The sequence below is a fragment of the Cygnus atratus genome, chromosome 5 (assembly GCF_013377495.2).
Source record: "Cygnus atratus isolate AKBS03 ecotype Queensland, Australia chromosome 5, CAtr_DNAZoo_HiC_assembly, whole genome shotgun sequence".
Lineage (NCBI taxonomy): Eukaryota > Metazoa > Chordata > Aves > Anseriformes > Anatidae > Cygnus > Cygnus atratus.
This window is the reverse complement of record NC_066366.1, coordinates 30,646,075-30,668,509: the sequence shown is the minus strand read 5'-3', so window position 1 is coordinate 30,668,509 and position 22,435 is coordinate 30,646,075. Positions and strand designations below refer to the sequence as shown.

The following is a 22,435-nucleotide window of genomic DNA, read 5'->3' as shown; positions in this document are numbered from 1 at the left end:
TTAAAAGGATTCATAAAAAGTGAAGTTCTCCTTTAAGGAGATATTAAAGTAGTTTAGGACTAATATTTAAGCAGGTAATTGTTTTTATAAAGTTAGTATTGATTTGCTTTAAAGATATTTCCGTATGGCAATTGACGTCTGAGGCTGAAGAATTGTATCCTTGATGTGAGAACCGAGAAATGGAGGGGGGGGGGAAAGATAAACCTCACAACCAAAGCAAATCAGCTGAATTTTCATAGCGAAAAATGTCTAAAAATGGAACATAAGTAGTAATACTAATTTTCTTTTTTATAGCCTCTTCAAATTTTATGTAATGCCTGCAGTAGAAAGTAGGTCTAATCCTTGTTAGGAGAAAACAGTAAAATTCCTGCCTGAAATGTTGAGAGGTGACTGTTGTGCTGTGAATGTTGCAGCTTCTCAAGTTTTGTAAGCTTCTGTGGTCTGAAGGGAGGACAGGAAAACATCTGGTAACAGCATCCTGCAGGTTTTGGGTCTGTGTATGCAGAGCAACATTGAATCTTGCAGACAATTCATTTCTAACTGAGTAATAGAGGTGCTTGTTATAAAAAGAAAACATTTCTATTTCTGTAGGTTGCATACATCTCCATGGAGCAAGGTTTCTGGCCGTCAGTGTGCTCTTACTCATGGGAAATTGTCATCCATTAATGTCTTTACAGTTGTCGCTATTATCCCTAGTGACAACACTGCTGAAAAACAAAATAGCTAGTAATTTGATGGTGAAAAGCCATCTGGCTACTTGCAGACATAGCTTCTTAAGTGATGGCAAATATTTTAAAGAATAAATAAAAATCTAAATGCTTTCTCTAGGAGACTGTCATGAAAGTTCAGATTCTCAAGCAGGGTTCAGCACTTCTGGGGAAGTGCTGCATCTTGCTGGCTCTTTTCATTTGCAAAACTGTTGGTGTGGCCAAAGGTTTTTCAAATATCTAGCAATCTCACAACCCTTTCAGCTGCATTAAATTCACATCGTTAGTGGTAAGCTGGCATTATGGCTTTTCAGTCTGATCTGTTGTATAGCCTCTGCTGGCCACTGCTTCTCTTTGCCGCCTTTCACATCTTCAGGCAGAGAAGCTGTGGAGCACTGGAAGTGCTGTACCCTCTGCAGTCACTGGGGTTTCCTGAGAATGGACTACTCATTTTGTTCACTTTACTGAAGCTGAGTTAGGGAAACGTTGGTTGGGCAAGTCACACTCTTCTTTTGTCCATGTGAGCGAACCAGTTTTTCTTGTTCAGTGGTAACCAGCATAATGTAAAATATGTGTATTTGCATTGTAGTTCCTTCTTTTCCTTTGTAACCTAGCATTTGGGGGATTGTTTTAAGTTTTCCTGCGCTGCTTATATCAATCTTCACATTTCAAACTGTAGAGCTGGAATGACACCAGCAGTGTGTTTCGGGAAAGCTAGCAGAAAAATTCCATTATTCAGCAGGTGAAGACGTTTAATTTCTGTTTTTCCTCTTTATGAGTGTCTGCTGCTGTTTGTTTCCTCATCCGTTGTGGACACAAGCCACAGTGTGCTCATCATCACTTTAATGCAGACAGGTGACCTTGCGGGGACTTACACTGTGGTGTTTGGTAGCATTGTTCTGATCATATCAGTGCTCCTGAAAACAATGTCTATAATGCTTTGAGAAATTTGACCTAGCAGAGCTCCCTCGTAGTTCTCCCAAGTAGTGCTCAGGAGAGCTGTGATGAGCTTGTTGCTGACTTTCATATCAAAGACTGACCTATGATATTCCTAGCCCTGGAGAGAAATTCCTTGTTAAGGATACGCTGCTTTTCCTTGTGTATATACTGAGATCTGTAAGACAGAGTAAGAAACTAATATTAGGGTCTTCAACTGTTGTCCCAGTTCTGTTTTTAGGAATGCTGTAATTAACACCAACTCACAGGAAAAGCATTCCCCAAACTGAAGGTACTGTGGTCTTTCTTCAGACTCACGTAGCGCAAACAGGTTGTACAACGCTTCTTGTTTCTGCTCATGATTGCTAGCAGTGGCCATTAAATAGAGTGAGATCTGGTAACAAAACATTGAGACTTTCTTTGGAAAAGAAATGTAATTCTATGAAACGGTCCACAGCATGGAGGTGATCATTTATGCTAGTTAATCCAGCCTTCTCAGTTTTGTAAACTAAATGCCATTTCTTTAGAAGTCCAAGTAGCAAAGGACAAGGTGGAGTTGTCTCTCTCTGACCTGGGGACACACCAGTAAAAGTGTTCTGCTTTGCTGTGCTGAAGATTTTTTTGAATGCGTGTTTTGCTAAGAAACTCAATACTATGAGACTAATAGAGCTGTGGATCTGCTAAATTATGGAGTGCTACTAGTTTCTGGAGGAAAATAATTCCGTTAAAATCTTTTTAAATCTTTTAATAAAAGGTTCTTGTTAGTCAATGGCACTTTTTCCTTGGACGTGTGTAGAAAGCTTTTAGTGGTACAAAGCAACCTTCTTTCCATGCTTTAATGCCTGCTTTTGACATAGGACATAGGTGTTGTGATCAATAGTTGTGTATTGAGTCAGTTTTTCAAATACTTGCTCAAAATGGTGTTGATACGCACACAGCTTTGGGTGTGTTGGCCTTTAGGGAGACTTGAGATGTCATGGCTCTCGTGGTGATACCCGGATTTTCACTTGTATTGGCAAGTAATAGTTTTGCTTTTTTGAAAGAGGGAAAGTTAATGGTAATAGTGCAAATTTCTTCATACACTTTAATGATAATTTTTGTAGAGCCTCACTTTGTTCTTTTGCTTTTGATATTTGTTCTGAATCTGATGGGCTGAAAAATTCAATTTGTGCAGGTATGGTGCATTTTCACTAGTAAAACTACTTGCTCGAGCGTAACTTTGTATTCACGAGCACACTTAAGCAGACACAAAAACCTCACCAACTCGTTTCTGAAGGTACCACTCCCAACATTTCTTCATCTGGCATTCTACTTTTGTTCATCTGCTTGTGGAAATCAGTTGAAGTAGATGAAACAGCTGCCTGCTAGCTGTTTCAGTTTGTGTGGTTTGGGGTCAAACAAAAATAGCAGTACTTACATTGGAAATAGGGAGGACTGCACTGAACTGATTATACTTGTAAATGCACTGGAGTTTTACCTAGAGCACTGAGCCAAAGTGGTTGCTTGTTTTGGAATAGACTTAATTAAAGTTTTGTTCAAAGGCTTTTTGGGTAAACTTGTTAAATCTGTTTGGGAGCCAGTGATTTGAAGGGAACTGGTTAAAGATATACTGCTTTTTTCTTTTCCTTTTTTGTTGCTGTTTCTACAGGCATTCAGACTCCTTTTCCCCTTAACAATAACCATAAGACCCACAGCGTAAAAAAATGGCTGTGATGCCTCTATCAGAAGAGGATTGTCCAAGGGAACAGCAATAGTGTATATACCTACCTATAGCAGGAAGATGAACAGTAGGAGAGGAACACTCCTGTTGCATTAGTGGAAGCTATGTACACATGTGTAGGTGGGTTGCTTGTGAGCTTGAGGGAGGGAAGAGTCTTGTGTGGAGTCTGTTAGCCACTGATTGTTACCCTAAGAATTAGTTTCTGACACTTGGCACTTCTTGTCAGCCTCTGTCAGAGGTTTTCTGAAAATCCAAGTACTTCTTTCATTTTTAAATAACTTAGCTAAATGGAATTGACAAGTTCTGATGGATGACTAAAGTTTACCTAGATTTTTCCAAAAATTGTTTATTATTTGTCCTACTTAGGAAGTTCAGAGTAATTTATTTCAAGAGGCTAAAACATGGTAATAGTTTATTTTTTATAATTGTAAAGATGTTCTCATTTTCATCTGTCTTGACAGATATCAAGCTGTTAATGTCAGCCAACCTGTGCATCTCTGAATCTCTTACAGCTGCTGTCTGCTCACAGTGCTTTGTTTAAACCACCATATCACCCTAAATTAGGATTCATAAGTCATTCTTAGAACAGCTCCTAGCATCTTCTAAATGTGAGTGCAACATTTACTACCCTCTGGCATAGAAGCTGGCTTTAGCATGCTCATGTTAGTAGTCTGGTCATTTGTTCTGTACAGTCAGAGCTCTTTAATGCATGTTGTTTGGACCCAGTGAGTTATTTGTATTATTCTAACATACCTCTTGACATGTGTGACAATGCTGTGCCCTAGAAACGTGGGGCGGGCTGTAAGGTGTGAGTTGACAGGTAAGATGAAAGAACTGTATGTTCTGAAACACCAACATGTGTAACCACTGGGATGCATCACTTCAGTTTCCTGGAAGTCAGAATTTCACTTTCATCGTGGTTATAAACAGGGAAATTGTGCTGCTGTTGGGGAGACAGCTGTCTTGCTACCTAATCATGTTCATTACAGTGCATATCACAGCTGTCAGTCAGGCTTTCTGTTTTTGACTGCAGGAGCAAACTGAGCCATCATTAATGTGATATTTGTGTTGTAAGGTTAAGCAGGTTGGAGAGGCAATTTGCAGTTAATTCTAAACAGTTGGTTAAGGTTTGTATTGCATTACAAAGGTTGTTAGAATACACTAATTAAGAAGGTTTCCAGGAAGAAATCTTTCCCTTATTTTGTACTTTTTGCATCTGTATTTAACTGCACCTGCTTCTTGTGTGTGTGAGGCAGATAACAGAGGGTGGAAGAGGTGTGACTGAGAGTGTCTTTGGACCTCCATGTTCAGGTAACTGTTGTGTCGCTGTAGGCTAGGGAAGGGAAGGAAATACTGCTCCTGAGTAATGTGCTGCCACTCTCTGCCTGAAGCTTGGTGGCCAAAGGATGTAAGGGATGCTTTCTGGAGTTTGGGGATGTTAAAGCAAGACTTTTGTGTTTCCATCACCCTCTCCTAATTGCAAGTATTTCATAAGCTTCTCGCAAATCACCAGTTGCGTGTGTGGCTGCAGTTTTATGAAGGTAACTTAACACTAAGGCTTCAGGAAAAAACAAGACTACTTCTGCATATCTTTTTCTGCCCTCTTGTGTGGGATATATCTAGTGTGGTTGCATTCATTCATGCTTTGACATAACTATTGACTGAGTAAAATGTTTAGGGTCACTTTGTTTAGCTTAGAACAAAAGTGACTAGTACACAAGGTAGTAAGACCATATTGTGTTAGTGCCTGAAGGCATTCACTTAAATGAAATGTGAGGTGAAGTAATACTCATCAAACCAAGCAGTAAGTCAATTGCAGATCAGAAGAGGTCAGTGAAAGTAGTTGTATATCCAAAGGACTGTACAAGCACTTAAGGCTAGGTTTATTTAATGCTGAAGTATTTTAAAACAGCATGCATGTAGTAGTCTAACTTCATGTTTATTTCTAAAAGTATTTTAGGTCTAAGATCACACAAGGAAGAGCCTTCCTTGATTGTAGTAGTGATTTTGATGTGCATTTGAGCCAGTAGTGCTGCTGATAGAAGCAGTTTTCTGTTCAGTGCCCTTGTACTAAGCCAGCAGAGAGCTGCTTTTTAGCTGGAGGATGGTGTCCCTCTTCCCTTCCACCATGCAGCCTTGCAAATGCTGAGTCTGCTAGTATGTAAGAAGTGGTACAGGTAGAAGATAACAGCTAGAATGAGGGAAGGATGAGTACTGTTTTCAGAGGCAAACCTGATTAAAAGGTATGTTAAATTACAGTCATTTTTTAATAACATAGCTGAACATTTTACTTCCCAGCTTTGTTCTACCTAGTGTTTAATAACCAAGGAAGAGGAGTAGAATGGTAAGTCATGTCTTTCTCCTCCTAGATCAGATGCTCAAGTCTTTTATTGTTTTTCAGTTTGCATTAGCAGTTTGTTCATTTCAGTATTTAAAAGGCTCTTGAGGTGTGCAGAGGCAGAGTTAGGAAAGCCAAAGCCTGCAAAGTTAAATCTTGTTGCCCTTTGTGATTCTTGCCAGAAGGGCTTCTACACGTATATCACCAGCCAGAGGAAGAGTAGGGAAAATGTGGGACATGGAAAAAGCAGAGGTACTTGATGCCTTTTTTGCCTTGGTGTCTACTGGGAAGATTTGCCTTCAGGAATCCCAGGCCTCTGCAACTAGTCTGGAGCAGTGGAGATTTAGCCTTGGTAGAGAAAGATCGGGTAAGGGAGCATTTAAATTCTGCAAGTCCGTAGGACCTGGAGTGATGAGGGACCTCGTTGGTGTCATTGCAGGGCCATTCTCAACTGTCTTTGACAGATTATGACAATTGGGGAAGATTACTGTGGTCTGGGAGAAAGCAAATGCCAGTCTCCCCTTCAAGAAGCACAAGAGGATCTGGGGGTTTACTGACTGATCGGCCTCAATTACTTGAGCAGGAGAGGTGTGGGACGAGATGACCTCCAGAGGTCCTCTCCAACATAAACAATCTGTGATCCATGGGAAGGTGATGGAGCAAGTTCTCTTGGAAGCTGTTTTCAAGCACATTAGGGACAAGAAGGTGGTTAAGAGTAGTCAGCATGGATTTATGAAGGGGAAGTCATGTTTGACCAACCTGGTAGCCTTCTGTGATGAAAAGACTACATTATGCATGAGGGGAGAACAGCCAATGGTTTTTTGACATTGATTTTTGACACTTTCTTCCATACTGTTGACAAACTGATGAACTACAGGCTAGGTAAGTAGTGAGGTGGATTTCTGAACTGCTGGGCTTAAAGAATTTTGAGTGTTGGCACAGAGTCCAGCTGGAGGCCCATTACTAGTGGTGCACCCTCAGGGTTGCTAATAGGACATGGACTATTTAACATCCTCAGTGTTCTGAAGGATGGGACAGTGCACCATCAGCATGGTTGCAGGTGATACAGAACTGGGAGGAATGGATGATACAACAGATGGTTGTGCTGCCTTTCAGAAGGACCTTGACAGGCTGAAGAAATAGGTTGACAGGAACCTCATGTTCATCAAGGTTCTGCAAGCAAACCCACTAGCAGGTGCCTGCATTCCAGCACTGTCATCCTGTGCTTCACTGTCCTTGCCATTGCCTGCTGTTGGCAGACTGCTTGTACTCAGGCTTGGACAACATAGTGCTGTTTAAGCGTGGTGATTAGACTAAAAATATGCAAAGCTGTTTGGAGAGAGCTATCAAAGTCCTAGAGAAGAATGTGATAACAAAACTAAAGCATTTATTTTAAGGGTACTTGAAGTGTTGAGGAAACAATTTTTACAGCTCTAGACAATTATTTAAATGTTACTTGATGCCAAAGTTCAATGAATGAAGGAATGTGAAAGTGCTTAATGCACAACTTATGCAATGACTTGCAAGCTGGAAAAGTTACAGGGTCGCTGTTGTCTGGCCCTGCGTTGCTGAACCCACAGTATATTGCGCTTTCTTGGTACAGGCAGCCCTGCTGGCACAAGTTTCATGCAGTTTGTAAGTTACTCCTCTGTGAAAATGAAGCATTTTTCCAGCTGTCTTTTAAGTCTTCAGAACTAGTATTGCTACTTTACATTGTTGTTTGTTTTAAGCATGTCTTTTTCCAAGACTTCATATGTTCACAAAGTCTTGGTTTGCAGTTCTCATCTTCAGAAATATTTTAGCTGGAGCTTATGGTTGCATGAAAAGTAGAAGAGACAAAGCATTTGAGTATGAAGGCTAAGAGGAGTTCTAGGAGCAGGCTCCTTAAATTGTCTGTGGTGAATAACCAAAAGAGCTCTAACAGAACTGTTGGGATGTATATGAAGCATACATACAGGTAACCATGGAAAGAGTTTGATAAAAGCAACTGGAAGCCAAAGGAAGGATTTGAAGAACATGACCTGGATTGATTGTCACACCCAAACTTGCACAGTAATTAGGGGTTGTGTGAATACTGGAAGGATTTCACAAACCTTTCAAAGCAAAATTCGAATGTGACCACAGTTGCATGTAGGAGCAGCAAGTGTCACTTCTATTGCATCTGTACTGAGCCAGATCTTAAAAGCATGTAATAATAGTTCACAAGTTTCAGGAGGAAAGTTTGGAATAGCTATGTGCTATAAATAATGCTCTTTTCTGCTAAAAAGCCCAATGTATCAATTTGTATTACTTGGAGTTTTTTTGCTGGTCTGTAGTACATCTTCATCACAGTCTGAGACTGACATCTTTCCATGGTTTTATTCTTTATTGAACAGTCTTATATGACTGAAAAACATCACAAGCCTCTAAATTTTAGGCAGTCTCAAGAATGGAGATACTCATTAACATAGTTAAACCAAAACAACAGTGACAAGAATACATGTAGACTAATATGATTAGGTGAAGAAAAATCCAAACTTAGTGCCATTAATACTTAGAGAGGTTCGTCACAGGCATCTGTGGTTATCTTTATACTTACGGTGGCTTGGCAGATTCAGTACAGCTAACAGTGAATTTTAACAGTGTATCCGTGTTAGATGTCCACATGTGTTCAATTAGGTAGTGAAATTGCACAGTATCACATCTTTGTGTGAGAAGGCAGAAGCCAGGCTGGCTGACTGGAGGTTTAACTAAATAATGATATCTCTTCTAGTATGCTGAATCTTCAAATAGTATTCCATGGACTGTGGGGATTCCAACGCACTGTTCTACAACCACTTCTAAAGGCAACTTCTCAAGCTAATTTAAAAATCAGATTTCTGAAGACTTAAATCTGCTTCAGCATTTTCTGTTGACAAATGCACTAAAATGTCTATACATCATGCTGCAATCAACTGCAATCAGTTTGGCAATCTCTTAGATAATTCTTGTTGGAAGGAATGTGTCAATGGAAAGAGGTTCCTGTTTTAATCCTAATAATGCAAACTGGAATGTGTGTTGTCTGCTGCTTGTTATTTGAAGTGGATGCCAGAAATTCTTACGATAAAATCAGTGATAATCATTCTGCCAATTTAAGGAGACACCAGCTCCACCCCAGAAGTTCATAGGAAACAATCTGGAAAACTTGATCCACGATGAGACTGTATGTTGGTCCTGGAATACCTCTCGCATACCCAGAATTTCAGTACCTGAATTCAAGAAGCCAGTCTGCCTATGTGACCTTTTTTTTTTCACTGTGAAATTGATCTTTGAGTTTTGAGATGCTTTTGGCAAGGAATTGATAAGAAAAATATTTGTACAGTTGCAGCTCTATGGTTCTTGCTCATGAATGTACTTGATTCCAGATGTCCAGATCCAAATAGGAATTAAATGGGGTTGATTTTATTTTAAAGGGATTGTAGTCAGCTCCCCAAGGTGTGTAGCAGAATGACCGCTATGGAATTTGGTGAAGATTCCCAAGTTACAATACTGCTTATTTTAACATGATCTTAGCAGAGTTGGCTTCTCATTTAAAATAGGGGCACAATGCAATGTGTGAACCATAGCGTTGCAAGCAGGTAGGAGGTCCAAGAAATTTATAAAAATTCACCTGAAGGTGTCTGATAAACTTTGCTCAACCTGAAATTGGTCCTTGAAAGCTAAAGTTTTCACTTAAATCTTGCTCAGTGCAATTTAAACTGAACCCTAAACATACAGTGAAAACAAAACAAATTTCTAGCAACTCTTTGAAGAAGTGATTTTTTTGTTGTTGTTGCTGCAAGCTTGTACAAAGCCCAAGTACCAGCTTGTACGTTAACTGTACTTTGTAAAAATGTATTTATGGATCTCTTCCATATACTAACATTTTATCACTGTTTATAGTAACATCTGTGAATGTAGCAATTTTAGTTTCTGAAAAAACAGGTCTTTAATCTTATTTTGCTTTATTGTAAAGAATGTATATATTATCAGGAATTTAACTGGAATTTAAATCTTCACATAATCCAGACTGAATAAACCACCTGTAATTTGCTTTGTCACTGTGTAAAAAGTACAGTATAGAAGTGCATTTCACAGTTTGATTAAGGATTTAATATCAGCAAGCTCAAATTCGATTCAGTGATTTGGCTCTATGTTTTACTGTCTGTAACTTATACAGTTTTTTGGTATTTGATAAAATGTTATTCTGTTCCTCAAAAATTCGTAGCTGTCGTTTTAATCCAATGTTGAAAATTCGGGTAATGTGTTTTATCTAATGCATTAAAAACTTGAACTGTAAAAAAATATTAACTACTTGAGATATCATCTGCCAGCTTTTTTCATTCCCCATCTCAGTTTCAAATGCAGCCATCTAGAAATGCAAACTGATTGCTGACGCTTGCTGATTGAACTAAACACAAGAGCAAGGCTCATCCAACTCTCATTTAAGTAAACATTTTAAATGTTTGTAGCACTAAAACACAACTCACTAAATGAAGCTTTTTTTGTGGTTCTCAGTAGAAGTTTTCCTAAAAATAAATAAAAATAAAAAAGGGTGTTGTTTTGCATATTTCCTCAATGCTGTTCATTTGCATAGGCTTCAAGAAGGCGGCAGAGGTTAGTACAGACACCATCCTGGGGAGAAATGGTAACTAAATATCAACTTCTAATATTTAAAAACACATTAAAACTACATTTAACATAGTCGATCAAGTAGTTGTGGACAGTCTTTTTCGTAATTGTGTATTGAAGATAGATTCTTCGATAAGGAAAGCAGTAATTTTACCTAGGGGGAGGAATGAGTAAAAATAAATATTGCCAGTTCACTTATGAGCCCTGCAGCTTGTTATTGACCTGTCGAACAGCTTGTTCTGTCAGGACTTGGTGCCAGAATTCAGGAACAGGGAAGATAAGCCTGATCAAAATACTTGTTCCTTACTTGTTCCTTATGTCTTAGTCATCTCCTTGCAGGTCTGAGGATCTACTCCTAAAAAAAGAAATGCATAAAAAGCTATAAAAGCGTACAAAAAACCACCATCTTTCTTAAACAGAGGAATACAGTTTTCTTACTGAGCAGTCCTGGGCTGTGTTTTGATAAATTCCTAATCTCTATATTGGAGGAATAGCAAATAAATATTTTGTTCTGCTAAGCTAATTTCAGGAAACGCGTAAGGTCATAACAGACTAGTAATAAACGAAAGCTTTCATGTTAAAACATCCCCTACAGAGCTTAACAAATATATTGTTCCTACTGTTCACTGGGATTTCTGAAGTGGGCAGTACTTGCCTTCACATTCTTAGGCAATAATTATTTTTTTGGAAGGCTAAGCAGCTAGCAAAACTATTTATTATCCTGATCTCCAAATTTGCCCACTTGTACTGCTTTCCTGACAGGATGTTTTGAAGGACAGTGTGTCCCTCCCTTTTGGTCAAGGCAGGACAGGGAACGGATCTTCATCCTTAAGAACTGGAGCCATTTTAAACAATGATGCACCTTTGATATGTGATTGTCTGAAGAGACGAGCGGTATCAGCTAGAACACTTCCTCATATTGTTGCTTACTCAGAAGCACGTCACTCCGAAGGTCTCAAATCTTTACAAAGTCCATGTTGTAATCTGGAATGTGCGCAAAGCTGTAATTTATGAAAGCTCGATTTCTTGAAGACCTTTGTACTAGTCAGTTTAAAGCTCTATGCTTGCTTTGCAACTACAGTTTAGCAGGTTGATTTGCTGTGTGACACGGCCATTTAAGCATAGCAGGATTAATGTTGATTTTTTTCAAATCATGACTAATTTACGTAGTCCATACAGACTGACTTGTGAACAGCTTCATAGTAGAATTAGAGGGTTAAGGGTTTTGTATGCTTTACTCTTAAAATATGTGTTTTTTGCTGAAACCCTCATCATGAACTTACTGCCAAGCACCTCCCTTCCGTTGTCATGATGGAGATGTGTGTTGGTGCTAAGCAGGCACTGCTGCTGGATTACTTGGATTATTGCTGCCTATTACATAGGTTTCCCAATTTGAAGCAGCGTCACCAGTTTAATTTCAGTGACATGGATGTAACATTTCAAGAACTACTGGACACAAGGAATGCTGGAGGTATCGTGCCAGCTAATGAACGTCAGGCTTATTTGCTCATACATCTGCACACTGCTTTCTGAGCCGGCAGTTGAATGGCTTTCTTACGCGTAGCGTTCTGCTGCGGGGGTGTTGGAATAGAAAATCTGTTCTGAAAATATTCCTCAAAAAAGCTGAATCCCATTTTGCCTGTGACATATAACAGGCTCTCAGATGAGGAGGAGGAGGAGCTGTCTTTGCAAAAATGGTGAAGCTTTGTGGGGGATTGTTATGCTATGTTTTTTCCCCTAAATTTCGTATGTAAATCTGATAGCTGGTTATAATTAAAAGGGCTGCAAGAATATCTAATGGTATTTTGATAAGTGGTTAGCTCTTTTAGGAGTGGTGTTGCGATTGAATATCAATTTTTGTAAGAGGTTAGGTTTTTCATGTGGGGAAAAAAAGCTGCTCAATTCAGGCAGTAGACAATAATGTCCTTTGAAGCATAAAGACATTGTTGATACAAAGCTATAGATTTCCTTCAAAGCAGAAGGTTTCACTATTGATGCTTACTAGGAATTTAGGATTTAATTAAGTTGCTGACTTGCAGAAAGCCACATGCTGGCCTAAGCTAACGTATAGAATTCTAATAGAAAAGGGATGCAGAAAATAATAACAGCTAGAAGTTTCATCAGGGATTATCACGACTTTATAAGTAATTCTAGGTAAATTAGAAATAATTCTGGTGCACTTGTGGCTGCTGTAAAGCAGATATTTTCCCTTTAAATGGAGGTGGGCAAAGGATAGGAGAGGAAACCATGGGAGACAGGATGGGTAGGCTATTTGGATTGCTTTTAATATTCACAGCATAGTGGTGTGTTGGCTACTGTGATGAAAACTTTCTATTAGTACCTTCAGGGAAATGGGGAAGAAGGGATTATAGCTGTGACTTTCCTACTGAGTCTTTAATTTTGCTTTGTACAGAAGTGAAGAGGACAATTGTCCATGACTGGGCTATTCTGAATATAAATGTGATGTTGCCTTTCACTTACTGGATTGATACTATTTTTTTATTTTTTTTTAAGCTGAGAAGTGCTTTCTATCCTCTGCTGATTTTAATGGAAAGGAAAATAGAGATGAAAGAACTCTCTCAAGCCTGGAGCTTGCACAGAGGCCTTTTGCTCTGCGTCCTCCCATCACGTGGGTTGCTGAGGTGACCAAAGGCAGCCCACGTAGCGCTGAGGTGTGAGGGCCCAGCAGAGCCTCCTCTGCTGCGTTCCCTGCAGCGCTGGGTGCTCTGAAGACCTTTGTCTTCACCATAACATACATGCAATACCAGTCCAAGTTCTCCTTTAACCCATAACCCCAAGCATGATAGCAATTTGGATTGATTTAATTCAGGCAGCCTTTTTATGTGGGGGTGAAGGGAGTGAGATAGCAGCTTGAGAGCTCAGCATTATTCCGCAGTGAAGCGTTAGGTTACAAGTCAAGTGAGGTAGAAGTCTGGCCTTAATGTACGTTTTGCTAGTAATATCAGCACTTTGGATGCCTCAGGTCTGGTATAAAGTTCTTTTACCCTCACGTTTGCCTATAGGATATTTCTCTCTGAGCGAACGTGTTCTAAGCATACCACTTTGGTATATGTTTAAATAGTAATTGGTGCTGGGGGTGGGTATTTCCTGATACTTAATGATGATTTAAAAGAGTTAGTCATCAGTGGTCAGGAAATACCAACTCCAGATTAGACCGAGTTCAGTTATCTTAAAAATGTTTTAAAGGTATTTCACTGTCCATCTAAATGTGGTATGTTGTCAGAGACATTATGTGCATAATGGCAGCTTGTTCTGGTGTTTAATTATAGAATAAGTAGTGGAATGTGGTACTGTGTGCTTTATATTGTTTTGGAGTAGTTGCCACTACTTCCCCAGCTTTTGGGAAGTGGTCACACTGTGTTGCCTAAAACCTGGCTTAAATTCTGTAACTGTAAGATTTCCTTTTAGATTCTCAAATTAAAGAATACTTGCTACCTCCCCCCTCCCTTGGCAACCACAATGGCAGTCTATATTTAAGTAATACAGGACACTTCAGTTCAAGTTCAAAACTTTCCTTTGAGGTTGACCAGGTACCTTCCGCTGTGCCCATGGCAGCGATCATTTTGTGAACCCTGCAGGAAGGATTTTTTTCCTCAAGCCTTATGGATTGTTTTATGCCCTGATGATGCTTACTTACAGCAATGTACGTTCTTCAGTTTATAGATTAACTTGGTGCCTATACGTACTTCTGTTCCATTGACAGAAAGTAAAGTATTGGTATCAGAGAACAGCACAGTTTTACTCTCTCCCCTTTCCCTTCTCCACAACCTTTACATGAGTTGAAGAAGATGGTTGTTTTGCATATTACACTCTTTCCTATCACAGCAAAGAGCATTTTAGACTTATATTGGATTTTCACAGAAGCTTGTCAGACTTTTTTCAAGGTGGATTGCCAGTCTTTTTATATGGTTTAATATGCCATGATAAACTTCAGATCCCTATTTGAGAGATCTTGAAAGATAAAATACCAGGAAGGCTGAGTAATGCTTCCTTTTTAATCCCATTCATCCTGCCTAGCTCAGTTTAGATAAAGATGTGTCTCCTCCTTGCAGGAAAGGGTGCAGATGGAATAAAGCCGTTTGTACCATGCAGATGGGATAAAGCATTTTGTACCAGCCAGTAAAGCAAACTGGTCAAATAAACCAGATGTGGAGTATACAGTAGATGATGAATAATTGTGGATATGAAAAAACAACACAGTACTCCCCCAACCCAAATTGTCGATGATCCACTTATGAATGGTATCTTGTTACTGTATAGCTTGTGCATTTTTCTGTGCTGTTTTTTCAATACTGAGAACTCTCTCAAAGGGCCTGAGATTCCAGATGTAGTGTATCACCTAATATAGCACTATTTCAAATACTTCCCAATTTTTATGTGTGAGTATAAATTTATGGCAGTGTTACTCTTCTGCAGATACGTTTTCAGAATTAGGAACCTGTAAATTTATTTTTTTTTTTAATGCATATGGTGGCAAGAATTCATTTTTCAGTGTAAGATTGGGGTCTGAATCATTACTTAAAAACAAAGTGGAGGTGTTGAATTTAAAGCTTCTTACAAAAGATTAGGTTTGATACAATTATAAGGCAAAATGAGTTCTCCAATTACAGCTATACTATTTTGGTAATTTGGGACTGCATAACGCCTTAACATGAGAAATAGTAATCCAGGGTAGTGGTATTACCATAAAATAGTTGCGTATGTGATTAGAAGAAGATGGGATATATTACAGAAAAAAATATATATAGCAAAAGAGGGCTACGTGTTGTGTCTTTTCTGCCATGCTGCAGCGTGTTTGTCAGTAAGGGTGATGCATATTATCAGTGGATGGCAGCAGCATGTTAGTTCTGATAGTTCCAACTCTTCTAGGACACGTGCATGTTATTACTTCTCTTTAAAACAAGTAACTTGTGGGTTATGAATCTACTGTCTTATCTTAGACGAACAGCTCATGCAGGGTTCACACATTCATGCAGGGAGCTTTTAATCCAGTGTACAGGCCTTATCCTGCACCTGGCATGATGGAATAAGTTTATTTAAGAAAACTGGACAAAAATGCAAAGGTTGATGTATACTGATATTGAACAATTGTGGTAGTTATTTTTAAAAGTTACATCTGACATTTAAAAAAAAGTTTTTGTAGGTTCTAGGGACGCTGCAGATCCTTTTTCCAGAGGTATTTAGTACAGATGTTTGCTCCAGTCTTTGCTGTCTAGGTAAGCCATGTTGAATGAATATTTGTTGGGGTGGGAGGTGGGGATGACAAAAACAAACAAAAAACATAACAAAAAACAGTGACTTCTGTAATTTAAGACTGATGTGGGAAATTCTGGGAACATCCACCTGACTACTCCTACTGTCTCAATCTTGTTTCTGCGTTTTGACTGCTTTCCTTCTTGGAACAGGTGATTTTTTTTTTCCAGCTGTAATCTTATGAAGAAGTACTTCAGGACTTAACTGGGTAATTGTATGCCTCTATGCTTTCATTAAGTATTACACTCCTTTGGAGTTGGCCAAAGGTTCCTGCTGTCTAGGCTTATAACTATTTTACTAGTGCCCCCAGATATCCTTTCTTCTGCAGTTATTTTGGTAGGCGCATGCTGAACAATAAAAGTAGCTTTATCAGTCATACGACAAACTTGGATACTGCAGATGAAAGAAGTATTCATGAATAACACTTGACTCAGTTTATAAAAGTAAACATACTCTGTTTTGTGAGAGCTGATTTAAAATGTTTTGCTCCGTACGTTGCCCTGCTCCTTGCCAGGTTTTTTTGAGTTTTCTTAGGCTATCAGCGAGCACAGTTGGAGTTGGCTAAATCTTGCTCATGACTTGAAGACACAGTGGGAAATGAGGTATTTAGTGTAGAGAGCAGGTAACCTGTAGTGGCCTCTCCCGCTGATGCCATGATCATTGCATTGCAAAAAAAGGCACGGTGGCACTGAAGGTCTCTCAGGGTGTACTACTCAATAAGAGGACTGTTGTTGCTTGCTAAAAAACACAGGTTTCTACCTTGTATAACAGAAGAATGGAGTTTATGAGCATGTTAACTGCAAAACAAAAATAAGGGGCGTAATACATAGTATTTTTAGTTTTACGTAGACAGGATAAATGCTGCCTTTGGTGGAATGTAGTGAGTGGCAGTCACAGTAAGCTCCTCTGGTTCTCATAGCAAAGTATAGCTACTGCTTCTAATAGAGATGTCCTAACGTATTATGATTGTAACAGTGTCTTATAAAATGTTTGCCTGTCAGTCAAGTGTCTTAGAACTGATGAAGCACTACCAAAACCTAGGTAAAAGCAGAGAGCTGAAGATGGCTTTGGTTTGTGTGTATCATGGTATCTTGGAGATCTGAGATAAGCAGCAGCTGGTCATAGCTAGTAGCATACTCAGTGTAGCTATTATTTTGACCTGGGGTCACGTCCAGTTTGTTTAGGTTTCCCAGAACTATTTTGGTGTACCTGACCCAGAAAGAAGACTGTGAAGGCCCTTCCTGTTGTGTCGCTTGTGTACCTAGCACGAGGGGATGTGGGTGGTGTAGGGAATTTGTAGGGAGTGTCTCAGGCTGTCTACCACAGCATGCCTCATAGCTGCATTCTCCTGTTCTGCTCTGTCTGTTGCAGAGGTTTCCCATTTTATGCTGTGAAGTTTTGAGAATTATATTACCAGGTTTTATTTGTGTATAGTGCAGCCGGCCAAGACTGTATGGGGACTTCTTAAAACAACAGACACTTTTCATATGGTAAGTTAAGTACTATGGAAACCCAGGACTTCATTTTATAGGTAAAAGTGAGAGCTCATAGGAGGCTTTTCTTCTCAAATCCTGGATGCACTGAATTCAAGTTGCTAAAGAAGATATTTGCTAGTGCTTCTCATTGAAATAGACACAACCATGTAGTCTCAGTTTTGTTTATCTTTCTTTGACCAGTTGAGTAAAGTGTTCATTTTCTCACCTACGTTTATGAACTTCTTTATTTCTGAAAAACTGAATGCCATATCTTTTTACCTTCAGATTGTGGGAGTTTTAAAGTTTGAGAAATTCTATGAAAGTTTGAAAGAATTTCTAGGCACCCTTAGGAAGTTTATTCCTTTCTTTAAATGTGCATCCTAATTTAGCTGAGGACATGATGTAGCAATGCTTTTCAAGTTCTTTGAACTCATCTCTTCTAAAAGTTTTATTTAATGAGATCACTAAATAATATTTATTGCTGTACTCATAGTGGGAATCTTCAACCACTTACAGTGTAGTCAGAAAACCATTTTCTATTTACTAATATGTTGAAACAGTTTGAATCTTTGAAACATATTAAAGAGATGCTTTATCTTAACATTGTATTTAGTAGATCAACCTCAAATGTTTCTGTAGTTAGAAAACTTGAGCCTTGCTTGGATTTCATTTTGTCCACCATGAAATATTCTCAATACACTGATTCATAATTCAAAATCCATTTCTTTTGTGATCTGTCAATAATTAGCTACTTTAAAGCTAGATAAGGTGCACTTAGCAATAGCTGTGCTAACTGTAAAGTAGTTTTTTTTTAAACTTGTTTCAGTCTGTATTTCTGTAGTGTTTTTCCCCTCAGAACTAGGATGTAATGCAAAGTCAATAATACTGACACACATTGGCTGCTTCTATAATCTATAGATAATGTATATTTTAAAGATTCAAAAAGCACTTTATTCCCTTTCTTCCCCGCCCCCAAAATAATTGTATGAAGGAGAATTGAAGCTAGAGGACTTGGCTCTGATTTTGCACCAGAGTGGGCATGGATTAACTTTACATAGTGTGCATCAATCTAGGATGCTTAGGTTTTATAGAGGTGTTTGGTCATTTCTTGCTGATATGCTGCGATTCTCGTAGTCATTTTCAGAGTGCCCCTTCAGAGAGAAGGGGAGCAATGCTGAGAACTTCACATGTTGTAGCTATTTTAATCTTACCAACATGGCCATTTTTATGTGTAATGTAATATTACTATCCAGCAGGAAATGTACCCTCCTACTGTGAACCTCCAGACTATCCAATGTTTTAGGAATGCTTTCTGACCTTCTTTCCAGCATCAGGGAAATCAGTATGTCAAATATCCCTGTTTTGCACAATCCCCACCCTTCCACCCATTTAGGAAAAAATTTACAAGCTTGCTTTAGATGTCCTGGTTCTTGTGAAATGTAAGATTTTTTTTTCTCCTATTCGGATTTTAGTTGTTCTATACGTCTAGAAAGTTTCTTAATTCCAGGTGTTTCTAAGAGAGGGCCTTAGCAGTAACAAAATTTACAAAAATCCCTGTTAGTAGAAAACTCACTTAACTACTAAGAAAATTTTGAAAAGTAAAAATACTCTTAACAGAACAGTATCCCTGAGAAAAACAAACAAACAAACAAAAAAACTTAAAAACAGACTAGACAAAAATTGATCAGATGTATATTTGTCTGTGAGTAGAATCTTCTACATATGGGCAGATTTAAATGTGTTCTGTAAAGTTAACAATAATAAGGTCACTCAAATCTTTTGGGGTGTTTTGCCTTATTAGGTAAATAAGGAAGGATGGAATCGGTGCCGAAATCAAGTTTAAACTTGTGTTGTTTGAAAACTTTTAAAGATTAAGCTCAGTATTCTGGAAATTACCACTAGATCAAATATTGTAGACATTCATTTTAATAAAATACATGTCTTCAGTCTGAGTGCTTTGTCAAGTTAGTAGCCTATACTAGGGTTTTTTTACTGCAGAAGCAGGGCAGGAATGAGGTAGAGCAGCTGTGGAAGTGCCTTTTGCTGCAGACTTGGGTTTGCAGTGCAAACAAGTCACTCAGCTAACAGTTAATGTGTTTTTTCACAAATATTCTTCTGTCTGGAAAAGATAATTCAGGAACGGGATTGCACACATCAGTATGTAATATACAGGAAAAATTGCCTGTAGCCCTGTCCCCTGATCTCTTCCCCAGCCTCATCCAGCTCGTGCTCTGCTTTCCCAGCAGTTCTGAGTGTGTGGGCCTCAGCGTAGGCTGCTTCCCGAATCTCCTTCTCTTCCTTCATTTTATATTGCTGTAGCTTTAAGTGCAGTTATTATCTGGGTCTCTTGCATATGGCTCCAATCTCCTTCTGTATCTACAGAACTGGATATTTATAGCAAGCCAGCCTAAGTACATTATTCCAGCGGTGAGAAGCTGATTGAGTACGTATTGTGATTCCTCTTGCGCCTACATCAGTGAACAACTGTTGGGTTTTGGCATGCGTTGCATTCCTGGGTGTGGTTGTAGGACAATCCAAGATAGCCTCGGTTATCTTGGCTTTGTTACAGCAGCCCGTCACAGCATAGAGGTTCACATTATAGGCAGCAGAAAGCCTTTCATTCCAGACTGAAATTGTTTTGTAACCTTCATCTTCGATTTATTTATGTATTTTTGGTAAGATTTGAGAGGGAGAAGTTACATGAGTAACTTGTAGGCCTGGTGTAGTTCACAAACTCGCTATTTTTTGTTTGTTTGTTTTTAAATATTGTGAGTCACAGGCAGAAGTTTGGTCTTGGACGTAGTTGTTTTTACTTTTCAGCTTCAGGGTTTAGAATCCTGGTTATGCTGAATTTCATCCTGTTTTCTACTACGGATTTGGGAGGTTTCATCTTGCAATATTGGTATGTATGGTCTACTTTCAGCCAGTGTGAATGTTTAATCTTGAGAAGCTAAAATGCAAATTGGTCGGCCAGCACAGGACGCAGCCGTGAGTTAACACTGAATGCAGAAGGACCAAGTATGAGAAAGCAAATGAGGAATGAGCATGGAAAAAGGAAACCCCCGGTAACTGTCAAACATGACGCACGGACTGCTGCCCCATCTTATGACAAGAAACTCCCTACAGGCAACGTGAATATGAATGTGCTGGAAGCTGTTGTCACTTTGTAGTGTTGGTATCACTCAAACTCGGGACTTCCAAAGGCTAAGAAAGTTTGTGTTGTCAGACACTGTGTACTTTATAGAAATGTTTCTATATAATCCCTGTATAAACAGTGCTGAAGGTCAACTTCCAGCGCTGTTAGTTGGTGAGTGAGAGCAAGAGAGAGGTGGAAGAAGAGAATCTGATGCTTGCAAATGTGACATTTTTCTTTATAGGGTATTTTCTCATAGACAATGAGGAAACAAAAAAAAAATAACTCTTTCAAATACTTAAGCTCTTTAATAACAGAGAAGATTGAGTGACTAAACTAGGCTGCCCTTGCAAATTCTTCTTTTTCAGTTAAGGCTTCTTTAATGAAATTTATTTATGGTTGGAAAATGTTGAGTCTAAATAACTGAAGAGCATGTTATTGCATAGATGAATGATCTTTTTGTGTAATGTGTGTGAGTTTACCACTTTGCCTAACCACTGGAAAAAAACAGTTTGGCATAACTCTTAAATATCCTTGGTGTGAAGGCTGAATAAAGGTGGTTTGTGGCTTCCAACTGTCTTTTTTGAGGCATGTAATTCAAATGCCTGTAGTCACTTGCATAATTTTGCTGTCATGAAGCTAAATTGGACAAAGAAACATACATGGAATAGCTACTTAGCTTTTTTTTCCTCCTAATTTATGCCAGTTCTCTGCTGCTGCTCTTTCTAAGTAGGATTCCAACTTCTCAGTCTTGATGCTGGTAAAATAGTGTGATAAAATGCTTATATTTAGAAGGAAAGGCTTTATATAAATGCTGTCAGCATCTCTGTCTACAGTGGTAAGGTAGGCTGCTACAAATGCTGAAAGAAGACTATTATAGAAATATGACAAGCTCTGTAGTCCACATATGAGAACCCTTTTCCTCTCCAGAAAAAAAATACTGCTGGAGAAGACCACTGCCTCGAATAGTGGCAACTGTCTGGTGTGATGTGTGCAGCCCAAGAAAATGGAAGGGAAGGTGCTGCTGCACAGATGAACTCAGGAGGTGAAGTTCCCAAAGTCAGTAGCTGGACACAAAGCTTGGACACAAAATTCAGACACATAACTGTGTCTTCAGGGTGGGGACTGTGCTCCAGCAATTAGTCGGGATGGTATGCTGCTGCTGCAACCAAGCCCGATGGAGCTGTGAAGATACAGAACAAACCATGAGCAGGGCGGAAGGATGACACTGGAATATGAATGTGGCACCTGAGAGATGATCAACCTTGGATGTAATGAAGGTTACCCTTTAAGAAGTGATAGGAGGTTCCTGCACCCAGCTGTGCTAGGAAATAGACATAGGGAGAGCCTACAAATACTGATGTAGACAACCACTGGTTGAACTTGGTGTTTGGTGATGTATGGTCACAAGACAGTAGCTGCCATGAGTTAACCAGGGGTGAACAGTGGTGTGGTTTGAGTGGACTTTCTGCCATGTGCACTTACGTTTTCTGGTACTGGTGTTTTTTAGCGATACATAATGTCAAAGGGATGTAAGGTGATGCTGGTCCCCCAGGGACTGTGGATCCACTCTTGTGGAACTTGCCAACAAGAATGGATTATGCTGGCTCCTGAGAAGACCTGATTTTTGGCAGAGTGGAATAAGTTGGCTTTTATCTGAGTTCATTACCTGTGTCACTGACTCTGTGCATCCCCTGCTCCTAAGTTCATTCCTGTGAATGCAGTAAGGTAAAGTGTAATGTACGTGGGGCAATTACAGGATAATTGAGGAATGCATAATTGTGAGGGAAGGCAGTGTTGTCTTCCACCTAACTTTAATGACATTCTAAATGGTGGTATCTGTGTTATCAATGCCTAATGTATGAAGGACAACTGCATGTTCTGCAAGGAATAGAGAATTTTGTATGGTTTCTGGACTTAAAAAAGGAAGGCAGAAGGCACTGTTGAGAAATGTGATCTGTGTATAGAGTAGTTATGCTAGGGTCACCTGCCCCAATAGTTGAGTTCATTCAGTGTACCGCTTGATGCAGTGGACCCTGTGACTAGTCACAGGTGAAGGTAACACAGTTGTAGCTTTTATGCTGGTTTGAATCTGGCAGTGTAACATCCAGTAGGCTTTGCACCCCATTCCTATCATGCTTGCCCCAGTGCTGGGTGCCAGCTGTTACACTGCGGGCATTTTTAGAGTGCTCTCCTGTTCATCCTGCTTTCTGTTTCCCGGCT

General features: G+C 39.2%; 1 protein-coding gene across 13 annotated transcripts in view; it reads left to right on the top strand.

The window, feature by feature from the left end:
* The window catches only part of NUMB (NUMB endocytic adaptor protein), a 100,770-nt gene that overhangs the window by 27,559 nt on the left and 50,776 nt on the right, over positions 1–22,435 (top strand). Inside the window, exon 1 of one of the 13 annotated variants that reach the window (XM_050710915.1) lies at positions 3,825–3,971. The exons of 11 other annotated variants lie outside the window; for them this stretch is intronic. The gene's annotated coding sequence lies outside the window, so the exon portion shown is untranslated. Of the gene's footprint in view, positions 1–3,824; positions 3,972–16,938; positions 17,095–22,435 lie in introns of those variants that run through there. One more of the 13 variants, XM_035540231.2, reaches the window with a different exon arrangement.